We start from the raw sequence: 5000 nt of genomic DNA on the forward strand, positions 1-5000 counted from the left end.
AGCTTGAAGCGTGGCTATCTTGATGTCTAGCTTTATGTATGTCTAGCTTTGTGTAAGCCTAGCTTTTTCTATGTCTAGCCTGATCTATGTTAGCTTGATGTGTGGGTACTTTGAAGGACGGCGGCCATCGAGTGGGTGCATGTCTAGTTCACAGTATAACTTGGTTGATGAATGGACATCCTTGGGGGAGACAAACAGAACAAAAAATTTTTTGCAGTTGAATAATTCCTCGATGGGGTAAAAGGCCCGAACCTTAGAGAAAGGTAAGACCCAAGAAAGGGATGGATTTGGTCTAAAAAACATACTAGTGATTTATTTTGGAAAGAACAATATCTATGGATAAAACATGCTGTTGGTCTTGTACCTGCCACCCTACCTGGATGTACTCCAGTATTAATAGGACTCGAATCCTAGGTGCTGTGAGTTTTTATAAGTAGGATGTGAATAGAGCATGGGTTCAACGACAATTAGTTTATTTGTGTTTGTGTGTCTGTGCGAATGTGTGTGTGTGTGTGTGTGTGTGTGTGTGTGTGTGTGTGTGTGTGTGTGTGTGTGTGTGTGTGTGTGTGTGTGTGTGTGTGTGTGTGCGTGTGTGTGTGTGTGTGTGTGTGTGTGTGTGTGTGTGTGTGTGTGTGTGTGTGTGTGTGTGTGTGTGTGTGTGTGTGTGCGTGTGTGTGTGTATGTGTCTGTAAATGTGTGTCTATGTGTGTGTGTCTATCTGCCTGCTGAAACGTACATCCATATGAATGACCACAGACATGCCCCGATATTGACTCAATGTAACCAAAAACATAACAGAGAGATTAAGCATGAATAAAAAGAAGGGAAGAGGAGGGGGGGTAAAAGCACAAGGCCACAGTTAATAATTCATAGACATTTACTGATGAATTGTACGTTCTGCTCTGGGGGCAAGATGAAAGGATCGAGCAGGAATACGACGACCCACCTGTTCTTACATCACACTGTATCAGCCAGACACACACCCGCACACACACACACAAACACAAAACGGGATGCATAAACGAACACACACATATGCACGCAGATATGCATACCCCCACACACACACAAACTAACACACACACAAGCACTTTTAACTAACGTACACATATGCATGGACATTTATGCACACACACACACACACACTCACACACACGTACACACACACACACTCACACATTCCATATCAGAAATCCGGTCCAGTAAGTCCTCAGATGCCTTGTGGGTATATCATAGAAGTAACATCAAAGGGACTCACTCTTCCCGAGACCAACAGATAAACCTTTAGTGCGATTATGAGCTCCACGTGTGCTCTGATGTGTGTTCAATGGCCCCATTCTCATGAGGTCTTTAACTCTGTCCTCAATGTCAGAAGTACCGCATGTTAAATGGACTGCATTTCGATAGAGCTTTTCTAGCCAGTGGCCACTAAAAGCGCCATACAAAAAATACTGCATAACATTCACCCATTCATGCACACATTCACGGCAGAGTCAGTCATGCAAAGCGACAGCCAACTCGTCAGGAGCAGTCAGGGTGAGGTGTCTTGCTCACATACACCTCGACAATCAGCTAGGAGGAGACGGGGATCGTACTTGCAACCTTACGATTACCAGCCAACCCACTCTACCTCCTGAGCCACATGCAACCCAAATACTCTCTGCTAGATAAAGCTTTGTTTTTTCTTTGAAATACATGATGTATTTGATCAGGTATGAATGACCAACATGGGATATTGACGGATCATTTTCCTAATTGCTCCCCTTGTGGGCACAACATAGTAAAAGTCTGATGCAAAGTCTGATAACTAATAACAACAATAAATAATCCCCAAATCTCTCCCCAACACCATTATGGTGTCATGCTCAATGAGCATGCAATGTTAGGGAAACAGGTCCTCTTTTCCTCTCCGTCTCCTCTCTGCCCCCTCATGCATCCTCGACCCAACTGTCCCTCCCAAAGCTTATGCCTTAACAATGCAAGCTAATAGGCTATTCAGCTGGTCGGCTTAGCGGAATAGCTGCAATTTTTTAATTTTATGCCAACCCAAAGTGTGAAAACAAAGAGCTGTGGTCAAAGAGATTTAGTAAAAAGCTTTTTCTTATTTACTGGTATTTGATGCATTTATAATTTTTGTCATCCACAGAAAATCGAAAAGATTTCAATCAGCCTTGACTCCGCTGACAGTAACTGTACGCAGCTTGTGTTTGACTCAGGACTGGAAGGGGTTGTAAAGACCCAGCTGGAACAGGATTTACTGACCAAGCCGGAACAGGAGTTGCGCCTGTGATGGCAACAGAAAACATCTCATAGATTCAAATCATTACCCAAAATAGTATCTTCTAACACGAGCGCCAGCCTGCTTTGTCACACCCCCCACGTCTTGAGGCTCAAAGAGAAGCAGTGTGGTGCAGATAGTGTACAGTGTAGTGCAGAGCTTGCTGGCCCTGCGGTTGAATATAGATGCCAGCTGTCGTTGCTCTATGACGTCTATGCCGCGGTTTCAACAGAGACAAGCCCTGAAAGATGAAACGCAGGCAGACTATTCAGAATTCCCCTTGATGACCATCCACACGCTCACTCAAAGGCCCTGCTCACCACTCTCACCCCGGCTCATTTGAATGAATCACTAATTGTAATCTGCAAAAAAGTTACATAGCCAACGTCTCAGTTTGTTACGTTATGTTGATACGGGGAGTCTGTTTGTAAATGTTCGTATAATAAGTCATTTCAAAGGCTGCTGTTATTGTAGTGTAGGAATTACCCCCCATGTGTTGATTCAGCTCACTGCTGCGGTACAACCCAGAGGTAGATGTTCTTTGGGGGACCGGCGAGGGGCATGCTGGATATAAAGCCTTAGGGAACCCCTGTGGTAGGGACTCCCCCACCACCCACGTCACAAACCCCATCATCCCCCACATCGGCCCTCATGCCCCACTGGTGCTCTCTGCAGCAGTCCAACATCGAGCATCAAAAACCTGAAGCATCAAACTAGAGAGGATGATCCACATATCTTGTACTTCTTTGAACAGAATTTCTGCAAATCAGTTTGAGCTCAAGTCTCAAGAACAAAAATAAATGACACTAAATGTGATATACATTTGATACACACACACACACACACACACACACACACACACACACACACACACACACACACACACACACACACACACACACACACACACACACACACACACACACACTCAAGGGGTGCAAAAGCGTACTTGAGAAACGTGTTGTAAAAAAGAAACGCCCTGTCGAACGCCCTGTCGATATTATTTATTATGTTTATAGACATGGAGGATTCTCCCCCTAAAATCATATGAACAATGGCCATGAGAAGACAATTTGTTCTTGATAAACAGAACTGTTCACTGAGTGACTGATCTGCAGGAACATTATGATAGATGAGCTGTGAAACATCCCCTTCACTGAAAACAGAGGGAGCAGGAGAGAGAGGGAGAGAGTAAGAGAGAGGGAGAGAGGGGGAGAGAGAGAGAGGGAGACAGAGAGAGAGACAGAGAGAGAGAGAGAGAGAGAGAGAGAGAGAGAGAGAGAGAGAGAGAGAGAGAGAGAGAGAGAGAGAGAGAGACAGAGAGAGAGACAGAGAGAGAGAGAGAGAGAGAGAGAGAGAGAGAGAGAGAGAGACAGAGAGAGAGAGCGAGAGAGAGAGAGAGAGAAAGAGAGAGACAGAGAGAGGGGGGGGGTGGGAGAGCGTTAGATAGAAATAGATAGATAGAAAGAGAGATTGAAAGGAAGAGAGAAAGAGATATAGACATATAGAGAGATAAAGGGAGAGCCAGATAGATCGATAGATAGGAGATAGAGGGGGAGAGGAAGACAGAGAGAGAGGGGGGGGGGGGGGGGAGAAAGCCTTAAATAAAAATAGATAGATAGAAAGAGAGGTTGAAAGGAAGAGAGAAAGAGAGATGGACATACAGAGAGATAAAGGGAGAGACAGATAGATCGATAGATAGGTAGGGAAATAGAGGGGGAGAGGAAGAGAGAGAGAGAGACAGAGAGAGAGAGAGAGAGAGAGAGAGAGAGGGAGAGGGAGATAGAGAGAGGGGGAGAGAGTTTCTTAATTCCTTTTTGGCGGCTCCAAACACCCACTGGTACTAAGGCTAATGTTGACAACACTTAAGTTACCAAAGAATATATAACAGAGGACCAACTAACGAACTGCAAATAAATGTCAAAACGAGTGATATTTAGAGGCAAATACACACTGTCTGTCTGTCTGTCTGTCTGTCTGTCTGTCTGTCTGTCTGTCTGTCTGTCTGTCTGTCTGTCTGTCTGTCTGTCTGTCTGTCTGTCTGTCTGTCTGTCTGTCTGTCTGTCTGTCTGTCTGTCTGTATGTCTGTCTGTCTGTCTGTCTGTCTGTCTGTCTGTCTGTCTGTCTGTCTGTGTGTGTGATTATGTGTGTGTGGTGCAGCCGGTCTAACTCCACTATACTGTGCTATACTATACTATAAGTGCTACCATAAATCAGTTTTATTACTATTTTCATACTCGCTGAAACTTTAAATATCCTAACTTTCACTTGTTTTTTTCTTAATGGCTCAGTGTTGCACAACACACAGACATACACACAGACACACACACCAACACACTCACAGATTAGGACAGATCTATGGCTTTGGCTGAGAAGACAGAATCTCACTGAAAATCAATTTTTCTGCAGCATATTTCACACCTTATTCAGCAGCAATTGAACAGCCCAACCGAGACTAAATATTGGTGAATGGAAAACCTTTACAAATATTTTTTTAAAAAAGAAACAGCACAACTAAGACGCAATATTGATGAGTAGCACAAAGAACACAGATGGAGACTAAAAGGGCCGGGAGATAATATTACATTTACGTTCTACATATATAAATCATATTCAATCGGTATCTATATTTATGTTGTTTTGTATTATGCTGTTTTTATTGGTTTGCTGCTATAAATATTCATTTTACCTGGTTATGACTTTAGGATCAAGTGAGTTGTTA

At 43.7% G+C, this 5000-nt stretch overlaps 1 protein-coding gene across 13 annotated transcripts in view; it reads right to left on the reverse strand.

The window, feature by feature from the left end:
- Positions 1-5000, reverse strand: part of otofa (otoferlin a) — an 88416-nt gene that overhangs the window by 37711 nt on the left and 45705 nt on the right. The gene's annotated exons all lie outside the window — the stretch shown is intronic.

This window comes from Gadus macrocephalus, chromosome 21, assembly GCF_031168955.1.
Source record: "Gadus macrocephalus chromosome 21, ASM3116895v1".
NCBI classification, from domain to species: Eukaryota; Metazoa; Chordata; class Actinopteri; order Gadiformes; family Gadidae; genus Gadus; species Gadus macrocephalus.